Here is a 12,863-nt window from a genome sequence, read left to right on the forward strand (position 1 = left end):
TACGTTTGCATACAAAGTGACATAATGCCTAACAATGGCTTAAGCAACAAAGATATGTAATTATCCTATGTAGCAAGACGAGAAGTCTGGAGATACGGGGGTCCAAGTTTGATGTGTTGGCTCAGTCTGTCATTGGAGACCCCAGCTTTTAAAAATCTTTCAGCTCTGCTATCCTCAGCATATTGGCTTTTTGTCCATAGGCTGACAAACCTAAAATGGTTGTCTCGACTGCAAGCATCATGCTCTACACACATTCAAAAAGAAAAAAATTGCAGTGGACTAGCTCAGTGTATCTGTTTATCATGGAGCAAAATCCTTTCCAGACACCTCCTGCAACGTTTCATCGGTTTTTATAAAGCGAGATTGGTGTCACATGTCTACCAATCCCCAGCAAAGAGAAAGGAGGTTACTCTGTGTTGCTCAGATCAATGACAGTTCACCTCCAAGGTCTGAGACAGGATCCCTTTTGCTTTGAGTTGCTGCCTTTCAAACAATGTGAAATTCTATAAAGAGGAGGCTGGGAACCGCTGGGAATAGACGAGGCTGGTTTGTGCTACATGGCAGGTGAGGTGCTTAGATACTGGAATTGGTTCTGGAGTAATATATTGTAAGAACAGAACACCTTCTAGATAGGTTTAGTTAAGCAGATGGGCTTTAGAGTCAGACACGCTAGGTTTGAATCTTGGCACCAGTACACACGAGCTATTACTCAGCTTTCTCATCTGTAAGTTGGGGATAAGTAATGATACCTACTTCATAGCTTTGGTGGGGTTGTTGTTGTTGTTGTTGTTATTATTATTATTATTATAGAAATAGTAAATGGGTAATATTGTGTGATTATTAAGTACTTGAAACTGTGTCAAGCATATAGTAAGCACTCAAGAAATGTTACTTGCCTTTATTTTGGAATCATCGGTGCTGGATATTTAGATTCTGTTAATCGTCATTTGAATCAAAATTATTTAAGCTCCTTCCCTAGTGCCTAAGCCTGTTGCAGTACTTCTGTAAATATAAAACAGCATCTGGTATAGATGGGTCCCCTCCTGGGTGGGTGGGGGGTCTCTTTTTTAGCCCAAGAAGTGTGGGCAGCATTTCCCTGGCACTTCCTTCTAATTTTTAAACTGCTCTAAAGTAAGTCCTATTTAAAAAGCTTACTCAGGCCCAGGATCAATTTATTTGATCTCAAATTGGATGTTCGCCTCTCAGGTCCAAACCAAACAATGATGCATTTACCATGTCTGCTTTTACATTTCTGGCTCCCAGAGAGTTGCACTTGGCCAGCACTTCATCTCCCAGGATGCCGGGACACACAGCCCACTGGGCTTTCTGTCCCAGGCCCAACAAACTGATCTGATCTGGAAAATTTATAAATTTTCAGAAGACTAGCAAAATAGTTGTCTCCATTCCATTTACAATACTGACGGGAGGGCATGCTTACTTGGAAGCCAATCACCAGATTTCCAAGTGCGTCTGACAGCAAGTGGAGCTGGTGGCAAGAGGTAGAGCCATCACTGTGTCACTCCTTCCAAGACGGCAGGTGGACCAATCTGTTCAAGGTCCTTCTGCCCACGGTGCCCTTGACAAGTTTTGGCATGATGGGTTGTCTGGATTTTACTGCTACCTTTCTATTTCTTCCCAAGAGCCTCCCCATAGTTCTGGACACAAAGAGGTCCCCTGTGAGGGACTCGGTGTTGGGAATTGATGGTTCCGAAGGCACATGCTTCTTGTACAGTGGGTTTCAGATCACAACTGGCAAACATCTGGCTTCCCAACATGGGGGAAAAGGAAAACCTGCCTCTCTTCACATTCTGATTCCAATGTGAACTCTGCTGGGCCTTCCATAAGGTGTCTGCTCAACTTGAGGAAGGTCATGAAGCTGGTAAACTTGGGTTTTGGGTGGTCATCTTGGGAATTGGGAAAATCCAGGGAGCCAGCAGGTGGCTGGAACCTCATCCTGCTGTGACACTGTTTCTTGTAGGCCCTTTGTTCATGGAACTTGAAGTAAGCCAAGGCCCCAAGCAATGTTTGTTGTAGCGTTCTTTTCTCAGCTTCCTTTTAAGGGTGGTGGAGCCTGGGTTCTGGTGGTTTTGTCGCACATCAGAAGCTTTCCCTTTTAGGAGCTGATATTAGGGTCACCTCTGCCTCTTTCTGCATCCCGGGCCCGATGGCTGTGCTTAGCCCCCTCAGATTTCTTTTGTTCCTGGGACACACAAATGCTGCCTGTTGGTCTATGTCTCTCTCTGTCCTTGCTACAAGTTGGTGACCAGGATGGTGCTGAAAATATGATCTTCTAGAGTCACGCTGCTGCAAGTCCTTGATTAGTAATAGAAGAGCTACACAAGCCATCTGCCTCACTCACATCAGTAAACAGACTGCCGGCCTGCAGGGAGCATGGCAGGGCAAGATATCAGACACAGGTCCTCTCTATCAGATGCAGGGCTCCCAGATTCAGATTCCCTCAGAATCCAGGTGGGAGGAGTGGAGGAGCTATGGCTTACTCCACCTGAGGCTGCTGCTACCCAGCATTGGCTGACCACAGCTACAAAGGATTGAAAACACTGCATTGTAGGAATATCTAATTTTCTCAAGAGAGGGAATTCTATGAACAATTGAAATAGTGTTTTTGACATTTATAAAGAAAAACTATTTTGGCTTTTAGTTGAAACCTCCTGAGCTCTAAATGTTGACCATTAACTCCACGTGAGCTGAACACACGTGGCCGTCAGCATGGCCCATGCACTGCCCGATTGTGACCTATCAGCTGACATTATTCGTTGGTGTCTTCATCCATCCTGGTCACATCTGGGCTGCCAGAGACTTCGTGCTTGCCTCCCAGCGCTGACTGATGTTTTAAGTGCGGCACAGTCTTTTTGGAAGAAGGCAAGCATAACTTGTGAATTACTAAATAAAAAAAATTAAATGCTCCTCTGTTTGTTTTCATCGTTGGCAAGCATTTATATATTCCATCTTGCATATGGAACACTGTAATTGGAGATGTGAGAGGAAGCACATTTGGTATGAAAACTGTCTGGCCATCAAGCATCAAGCTGTCTGACCCAAGGCAGGCTTGGGTTTGAACGCTGGTTCCTCTGTTTTTTAGAGGTTTGACCTTGGGCAAATTACACTCCCTCTGAGCTCTGCTCTCCTCGTGTCTCACATGTGGAAAATAACACCTCCTTCCTGTGACAGTGCTGTGGGGCCGGATGAGATAACACGAGAGCAGAGTGCTTGGCACAGGGGGAGGTTCGGTGGTGGTGGCTCTTATTAGCAGCCCAGATCCACGCTTTGGAAATACTGAACACATGCATGGAAAACCCAACCCAAACTGATGGATCAGCAGCTGATTATAACCTTAATGTATCCCACTTCACGTGCCTATTCATGTTTTATTGAACAACTATGAATGTGTTTGGTTATGGGTGCTACCCTAGGACCTCTATTATCTTTCTAAGATCTGGAAAGTTCTGAATTCTGAAACACATTCAACTCCACAGTTTTCAGATAAAGGATAAACAATCTGCAGTCTTCACAATGTGCCAACAGGTGGAGAATGACACAATCCAACCGGAACACAAAACCGTTTGACTGCTGGAAGGTGAGAGCAAATAAATGATTAGAGATGGTCGTGGTGGTGGTGGTGGGGATGTTTAAGTTTGGGAAGGTTTCCTGGAGGGAGTGACCTTGGGGCCCGATTTTGGGAGTAATGAAAGAACCATAGTTGGTGAAAAGGAGGCAAACCACACCAGGGGGATACAGATTACTGAGGGTCTTTACAAGGCTCCTAGCAAGCCAAATCACTTTCAGGGCTGTGCAATCCTGGGAGGAGGAGTGATCGCCTCTAGGAAGATGCACCTGGGGACAAGGAAAAGAGTCTCTGGCTGGGCGAAGTCAGGACATGCACATTCTGATGAAGCACCGTCAGGGTGTAAGTGTGTTCCACATGGCCCCCAAGGGGCCCTTTGCCTCCCCGTGGAGAACTGAGTGTGGATGGTGATGGCTCTCTTCGCCTGACTTCTGCAGACGCCAGTGAGCAATTGCTGCACTTAGAGATGTTCTCCCGGAGTGGGAACAACGGTTCACATTCTAAACCACACATCCTACATCTTTCCCACTCTGCTTGTGTGTTTCTGATAACCTGGAGATGGAGCTGAAGAGATGCTCTGGCTGAGTGGGGAGAGGCAGGGGGCAGCGCAGTGACAAAAGCGGTTTAGGTTTCAGAAAAGCTCTCTGCCACTCAATGCCTAGAAGATGGGCCAAGCAAGCCTCAGAAAACATGTCTTATTTATCACTTGCTTCCCAGTACTTAGGGCAGAGCCAGACACATGCTGGTTTAATTTATTAACAAGCATGATGTCCATCTTGGCAAGGTCTCCTCCCAGCATGGAAGATAGTGCATTGAGGACACATTAAAAGGTGGTGTAGGGACAGGGGGCAGGGGCAGTGCACCTGAGTGGCTCAGTTGGTTGAGTGGCCAACTCTTGGATTCAGCTCAGGTCTCGATCTCAGGGTCCTGGGATTGAGCCCTGCATCAGGCTCTGTGCTCAGTGGGGAGTCTGCTTGGGGATGCTCTCTCCTTCTCTCTCTGCCCCTGATCCCCCATTCTCTCTGTGTCTGTCTGTCTGTCTCTCTCATAAATAAATAAATAATAAACAAACAAATAAATAAATACATATTTTTTTTCCTTTTAAAGGTGGTGCAGGACCCACTCCTTCACTCCATGAGAGTAGTGGTCATCACAGGACAAGGGTGGGGGCACAGCAAGTAGGTTCCACAGTGACGTTTCACTGCAGTTAGATATGCTACTCCTGTTGTCTACAACTGCAGGACAGGAGCTAAGAGGAATACAAGAGAACAGAAAAGCAGTAACCACTTCCCAGGACACTAACAGTTAGGGGTTAGGGTGTACTAATGGGTGCAGCTCTGGGCTCTGACCCTAATACAGAGTCCCCAAGGCTTTCTAATTAGAAGATATTTTTATTTTCTCAAAGTATTTCTTTCTTTCTTTCTTTCTTTCTTTCTTTCTTTCTTTCTTTCTTTCTTTCTTTCTTCTTTCTTTTCTCTCATCCTTTATTTCTTCCTTCTTGTATTATTCTTCTTTATTGATTTGAAAGAAAGAGCACAAACAGGAGGGGCAGAGAGAATCTCAAGCAGACTCCTAGATAAGCAGAGACTCCAACACAGGGCTCCATCTCATGACCCTGAGATCATGATCTGAGCCGACATCAAGAGACAGACACTTACCTGACCGAGCTACCTAGGCACCCCTATATTCTCAAAGTCTTACTCTCACGGATGGGGACAGTGGTTTCAGGAGGATGAGGTGGACACAGGTTGTGTGGGGACTGAAAGGTTGATTGGGAACTGAAAGTATTGGAAGGGCCACAGAGAAGACACATTATGCCAATGTCATGGAGATCTCCATAGATTTTGGAGAGCGGAGGTCAATCTCTCTTGGCTACTCAAAAGTGACAACTTATTGGTTGCAGACCATTGGTTTGAGGCAGCCTTAGTAATCTAGTTCTGGTTTGCTCAGTTGTCATTTTATCTGAAATTTCCATGCAGACATCAGCAAGGTTGAAGTCACAGTTGGTCCCTATTCTATGTGTGTTAGAGAGGGCTGCCTCACTGCTGTGCTGGTTCAAAGAGGCCATCTTCACGTAAGGGATAGCCCAACACTTCTCAGGATTACATGAATTTTCACATGTTTAGATTCTGGTAACATCACTTGTGGTGGTGTTGAGGATAACAGTAGCTCACCTGCACTGAGCACCGTGCATGCTTTATCTCACACAATCCTCACTACTCCACTTTGCAGTGGGTGCTACTGTAATTTCCATTTACAAGTGAAGACACAGAAGCTTTAGAGAGCCAAATAACTCAAGGACACGTGGTCATTAAACAGTGGACTGAGGATTTTGATCCAGGCAGTCTGTGCTAAGTTCTCGATAAATACTGAGTTCCTACAAGATCATAACACCGCATCTAGCATGGCAGGGATTTCAGAATGGCTAAACACAAACCCCTGTCCCCAAGGAACTCTAATTGCATCCAAGGGTGGAAAGACATCACAAAGCCAATGAAACTAGAACACAAGACAGGTATATAAGAGATGAGCAGGGTATAGTCAAGATGTCAGACAGAGGGATCCCTGGGTGGCGCAGCGGTTTGGCGCCTGCCTTTGGCCCAGGGCGTGATCCTGGAGACCCGGGATCGAATCCCACATCCGGCTCCCGGTGCATGGAGCCTGCTTCTCCCTCTGCCTGTGTCTCTGAGCCTCTCTCTCTCTCTGTGACTATCATAAATAAATAAAAATTTAAAAAAAAAAAAAGATGTCAGACAGAGGAGCCATGGAAACTGGGATGGCTCCAGGAGAGACTCATGGAAGAGGGAAGGAACCTGAGGAGGCCCAAGTGGGAACCAGAGTTTCAGAAGATGAGGCAAGGCTCTGCAGGAAGGGAGATGGCCAAAGATGTGGGCATGGGATGTGTTTGGTGGATTTGAGGGACAATGAATGGGGCAAGTTGACTGGAGAGAAGTTCATGAAGGGACAGCAGGAAAGAAGAAATTTGGATTGAAAAATCCAAGGGATTGGGAAAAAAAGGATGAAGAATTGGTTTTTCATTCTGTACGTAAGGGGGAGTAGTGAAGTCTTCTGAATGTTAGAATTAAATATTATTTTACAAGGAGTTACTGGCAGAAACGTGCCAGTGAATTGTAGGGGGGAAAGACCCCTAGAAACTAGATCCTTCTGCAAGCTCCAGAGAGTGAATAAAACTCAGAATCCCAAGGTCCTTGGATTCCAAAACTGATTGAATGGGGCCTATGATGGCAACCATGAGTCCAAGAGGAGGGTGGGGTGATTGCTCAGAGTTGCTGTAGCTAAATCATTCCCAATGACAAGTGTCTAGACTAACTGCAGACCTGGAGCTTTGTGCATAGGAAATTTACAACTAATTAATTTACTGATATTCCTCTTCCCAATTTAATTATCTCAAGGATTTTAAACCAGCATTGCCTCTTTTGACCTCACAAGCGCATAAGTCCATTTTTATAAGAGGACATCTTCTAATTGAAACAGTTGCTTATGATCTCAGAAGAAAGGCTCTTGATGTACCTGCCCTACATCGTCGACCCATAGGCTTTTAAAACTCTTTGCTCTTGTCTCAGCACGGTGGCCCTACCACCCCTCATAATTTTTCAGGATCACGACTGTCTTTGACAATCTGATCTCAATCTTAGGGGACTGCCCATCTCCCGAAGTTCTTTATTAGCCCAGATGAGAAACCTGAAGCACCAAGGAATGGAGATGAATTGAACAGAAAATATTTTTTTTAGAAAGGAGAAAGTGGGATAGAATCTTAAAGCAAGAAACAGTAAAATGAACACAAAGAACTTTTTAAAGAAAGTAATTATTTTAAGAATTAGTTTCTCCTTTTCCTTAAAATGTGGCTCAGGAATCCTGGAGCCCTCCCTGTCCCTCAGGGTTATCACAGGCAGCCTGGCCTTTGCTTGTAGAACCCCTTGCCCCCTGTGTCCCCAGTCACTCGAAGAGTAGAGTCTGGAATGTGGCCCAGCCAGGAGTTGCCAATGAGCTCCAGCTATCACAGGCAGAAGAATTTATTTTTAGCCACTGGGAAGGGAAAGTGAGGCAGGAAGTGTTGTGGGAATAAAGCCTTTCTTTTGGCTGGACTCTTGCATGTCCTACCATGAGCCTTCTGCCCCTCAGGCACTTGAGTCATAAAGACAGGCCTCAGAAAGCCACTACTGGGCAACTATTGAGCAGGGATGAATTCCAGCTTCTAGTGACTTCCTCAGCCCTGGGGGCATTTGGCCAGAGTGCTCCGGGTTTTCTCACAGCTGGATCAGCAAGGACCTGTGGGGAGGGATGTAGGTCAGGGTTGGAAGTCGTAGATCAAAGGATGCCAGAGCTCTTGAGTTACAGAAAGGACTACATCCAGCTCCTTACATGACTGTTGGGTGTGATTTATCTGAGGTCCCACAGCTAGAAAATAGGATGACGGCCTAGGGATCTCCCCAGTCTTCTCTCATATTCTTCACAGAACTGCTGGAAAGATGGCTGATGCAGTATATGTGAAAATGCTTTATAAATGGCACAGAATAGGTACATATTATCTATTATATGTGTGCATGGGCATCTGTGCATTACAAACAGATGGCTCTCCTAGATGCTGAACACCTAGAATGTGGATAAGGCCTCTGATTCTGAAGACAGACTTAAGCTTAACCTCCAGTTTCCACCATCCACTTAAGTTCTTAATTTACTTAATTTCTCTGAACCATGGTTTTTGTCACCTACAAAATGGGAGTAACCATTGTGACTATCTCGTGTGGTTGTTGTTTGGCTCAGGCCCCATGTACAGGCAAGTCTCAGTAAACTGTCAAGGAAATGAAGTGACACAATCCACTTGCTCCAAATATCCTTAGATGTCATGTTCAGTTCATGGAAAGCATGTTTCCAGCTGCGCTCATGTCTGGCACATAAAGGTGGTCAACGATTATTTGTTGAATCCATGCACAGATTAATCCCTTGGTTTTCTTTGTCAGTTTTAGTCACTGAGGGCTGAATGGCAGGGTGCTGACTGCCTGGAGGAAGAAAAGGCTCTAAGTGAACCTACAGAAGGAATAAATGAATTTTAAAACTTCAGCATCCTGGTGGCAGGTGGAGATGCAGTTGGACCCATTTCTGGGAAGGTTTGTGAAAATGGGACCTGACTCTCCAAGCATCCAAGAATTGTCATGATTTCTTTTCTTCCCCCAAATAAAAACGCCTTTTTATGCCTCATTATATATTTGTGATTTTGTATTTTTTTCTTCTTAAAGAATATCCCCCAAACAGTACAAGTTTGAGGCACAACTACACCTGGGTCCACCCCTATGTGTGTCTCCCCTAAGAATAAGCTAATTGGGGTCATCTTTCTCCTTCAGAGGGTATATATCCAAGTCTAGAGCTAGCCTCTGACAGCACACCAACACAATATTAATTGAGTTTCGTGGTCATTGTTGCCTTGCAGGGGTCGACCCAGCCATGAAAGACACAGAGGTCATGGGGTAAAGGAAAAATTGTCCTAAATGTAGACTAGGACAGAATTTTTTTGTGAGATGAGATGAATTTTAGAATCTAGTTGTGGGAAGACATTAGCATTTCTGATAAAATGCTTAACCTCTTTTCTGGAAAGTATAGTGGGATTGAGACTTCTCTGAGAAAACTAACCACCCACTCACCCACCCACCGAGCTGACTGTCAGCTAAATGTCTAATGACCTTCAAATGAACATTCTTTTGCTATCTAGTCTAATGATGATTATCCATCCGTTCTCTCCTCCTCTAGGGTTTTCCTACCAAGAGGGAATCTCTGGATGGGTCTCCTGGAGGCTATGTTTCTTGTAGCAAGATTGTAACAAATCTTGGACCAATCTCATAACCAGGATGTCTGCTTCACTACTCCCTGCTGCCATTTGTCATCCTTTGAACTACCTTGACAACCCTCACCCATTATGTACATTCTTTTGGGACTTTCCTTCTACATTTTGTCTTGTTAAATATCCCTATGGAGCTATCTTCTCTCCTCAAAACTTGAAAAGCAAGTTTTGTTTTGCTTTTTTCCAAACAAAGATACAGTGTCCTGTTCACTTCTTTCATCTTTGTTTTCCCTGCCTTTCTCTCTGACTGCTGATCCTCCCACCCCCACCCCGGAGTCTAGCATAGGGATGGTGCATAAACAGGACTCAGTATGTGTTGGATCAGGGACTGGTTGTTTCCTCGGAGGTGCTGGGAAGCAAGCCATGTTATGTCCCAGGTCACTTTGACCTGGTCAAGGTAACACACCTGCCAGACTTGGGCTCCCTCAGTCATAAACCGGAGCCACAAGCCAAAGCCACAAACCTGGGTCTGGAACCTGAGAGGGGAGTACAGCATGAGCTTTTTGAGTTGGTGGTTTTGAGTGTGGTTTGCAACCTTAGAGCAGAGAACACTTCTCTGTTCCTACAACTGGCCACCCCAAGCCTTTATTTTTGTGTATGTATGAACTAGTATTTGAAAATTCACAATGATGGGCTTGGTTCAAGAAGAAATGGGCCCATCAAACACACATGGTCCTTGAAGCCATCCTTTGACCTGCTATAGAATTAGCTCTCAGTGATTGATCAAAAGGTCTGACTGGGCTCAGGTGCAGACATTCCCACTCACTTTGTGTGTGACCTCCGGGAGTTATTTCATCTCTCTGGGCCTTATTTACCCATTTGTAAAATGCAGCCTTGCCAAAGCTCAGTAATGAAATGAACCCTTTTGAATTTCAGTTTCTCCGATTGTAAAATGAAAACTATAATAAAATAAGGGAATTGCATCATTGTCCAGCACTTTGTACTTTTTACAACTCTTCAGCGTGTAGTGAGGTGCTTTGAGATGGCACATCAAAATTCTGGAACTCTCTTGGCTTGAAATAGACAAAAGAGTTGTTCTAAGGCTACTGGCATTTTGCTTCCTTTAACCCAAGAGGCCAAGGTGGCCTTTAAGGCTGAGTCCTGGTTCTGAAGAAACAGCTTGAGTGAGTCCTCTTTTTGTTTAGGTGAAAGTAAGTCAAGCAGCTGTTCTTTTTAATTTTTTTTAAAGATTCACTCTGAAGTTTGTGAAATAATCTAAACACAAAGAGTTTAGCCTGGGATTTTAATATGTTTAATCATGTAAAACTATACCTAGTAAGGATGGGTACAAGGAAATAATAGAGCTTTATAAAAATACAAATTGTTTTTCACCCCTTACTTCTTTCCCAGTGGAGTTGTGTCAAATTTGATGCAGTTAGCAAAATAAAACTAATACTCCACAGGATTGTTGTAAAATACTTGTTGAAATACTGTGGTTTTTTGCATTGCAAAATGCTATTTGAGTTGTAATGGTTATTATTAATGAAGTGTAGGAGGGTATCCCCTCAGCCCTTTCCAGCCTGTGGCCCTGAAGTTCAGCGGGGAGTCCTAGAGCACAGCGGTTGTGGGGTGCCGTGGGATGGAGTGCAGGTGCTGGTGCTGGAGCCAGGGAGCAAGGCTCCAAAGCCCAGGCAGGGCGAGGTACCTGCCCTGATGTTGCCCAAGGCCTCATGCTGAGTGTGTCATTCGGTGCCTCTCTGATCACTCCCTTTGCCACTTTAGGGCCACAGTCCCTCTCTGTTCAGCCCAGACACTGAAGCCCCTTGCTTCCCTTTCTTTGTTTCTCTTCTGGTCCAGTTCCTGTGATTTCAGGGCCTTCAACACAAAAATATTCATTAAACCTTTTTCTGTCTGTAGTGGGGCTGGTTGATCCATCTGGCAGGACCCAGAAAGTGGAAGAGTGATGCGGTTTATCTTCCTGGAGGACAGGGAGGGCCCAGACTTTGGAATCACAGTGTAAGAGCACACGAATGGGTGGTAGGTGGTCAGGGTTACCTTTCTTCTCCCTTGTCCCACCCCAGGAAGCGGCTAATTAATGTAGTCCTTTCAAACACACACAGTGCTCTCCCCAAAAGGGATTCTTTCTCTGTCTCATGGCGTAGAACACACTGGCGAAGAATGTGGCAGACAGAGCAGATGTAGAAGACCCCTCCCACTTTTAGCACACAGAAATGCTCAGTAAAACATTTTTAAAAATTTATTTAAATATGTAACTGAGTTATGTATTTTAAAAAGCTATATCTGAAAGAAAGAGAAGAAAATTCTTAGGTGCCAAAAAAAAAAAAAAAAAAAGAGGATCAGAAAACTTGAGCAGTGGATGGGGAGCTAATGTTAGAAAGTGGGGGCTGGACAGAGGGGAAAGAGCAGAGGGGAGAGGACCCAGGTTGGGGATTTTATTGCCCACTTGGAAAGAAGAAATGAAGCCTCAGGCCTGTGCAAGGTGAGGATATGAAAGGGAACCCCCTACCTCTGACAAGGAACCTCAAAGGCCATCCCTTTCCTGAAGGGAACACTAGAAAGCTCCCCTGATAGTCTGAGGAGCTTCCCATCATCTTTGAGACCCTCTACAGAAATAACGTAACCTTAGAGAAATCACAATTCTAAGTATGAATCATGCTTGAATATTCAGTCAAAATTACCTGGATGGTGCAGAATGCCAGTTTGCCAATTGAGAAATGGAAATGATAACTGATCCAACCAATGAGATCCTCTCTAGGGATAAATCCACAATCCTGGGCATATGAGGACCCAAAAGAAATGATCTCTGCTGCTGGTAAGATTAAATTTAAAAAAAAAAAATTAAAAAAAAATCTTTGGCCCACACCAGGAAATAAGTTTCATGAGGAAAAAGTGCTCAAGGGAGGAAATAACAAAATTAATACCCTAAAAATTAGAGAAAAATCAAATAAAGTTGAAAGGACTATAAAATATGAATCTTTCAGATTATGACAATTCTAAATACTTACTCTATGCCAAGCACTGTTGTGAGCACTTTCCATGTGGTACCCTTCCCCCCAGGCCATTGAATCAGAGACTAACACTGTACACACTATAGAGAAGAGGAAACCAAGGTACGGATTGGTTAGCCAAGACCACACAGTTGGGAAATGATGGAGCTAGATTTGAAACAGCAGACCCACTGCAGTACTTACCTTCTAACTACTATGACAGAGACTGAAGCTGTCTGGCCAAATCCATGGCCACCTTCCTCCAGAATGATGGACTCAGAGAGGAGCATATGACTGCCTCACTACCCTACATTTCCTGGCCTTTTGCATAGTTAGATGTGGCCATGTGACTTGCTCAGTTCCTTCCAGTGGAATACAAGCAGAAGTCAGTGCCACTTCCCAGCTGGCACCTGACAACAGTAGGGATTTCTCCTCCATGCCACCTTCCCTTCCATGTGACTGCAACTCAGGCATG

The 12,863-nt window shown here is 44.6% G+C and overlaps 1 long non-coding RNA gene across 1 annotated transcript; it reads left to right on the forward strand.

Moving 5' to 3' along the window:
• Positions 1 to 3,264: 3,264 nt before the first annotated feature.
• Positions 3,265 to 8,806, forward strand: LOC140626958 (uncharacterized). Its single transcript, XR_012025915.1, has 2 exons — positions 3,265 to 3,595; positions 8,566 to 8,806. It is a non-coding gene; the product is annotated as an uncharacterized lncRNA (long non-coding RNA).
• The last annotated feature ends 4,057 nt before the right edge of the window (positions 8,807 to 12,863 follow it).

The sequence above is a fragment of the Canis lupus genome, chromosome 38 (genome assembly GCF_048164855.1).
Source record: "Canis lupus baileyi chromosome 38, mCanLup2.hap1, whole genome shotgun sequence".
Lineage (NCBI taxonomy): Eukaryota > Metazoa > Chordata > Mammalia > Carnivora > Canidae > Canis > Canis lupus.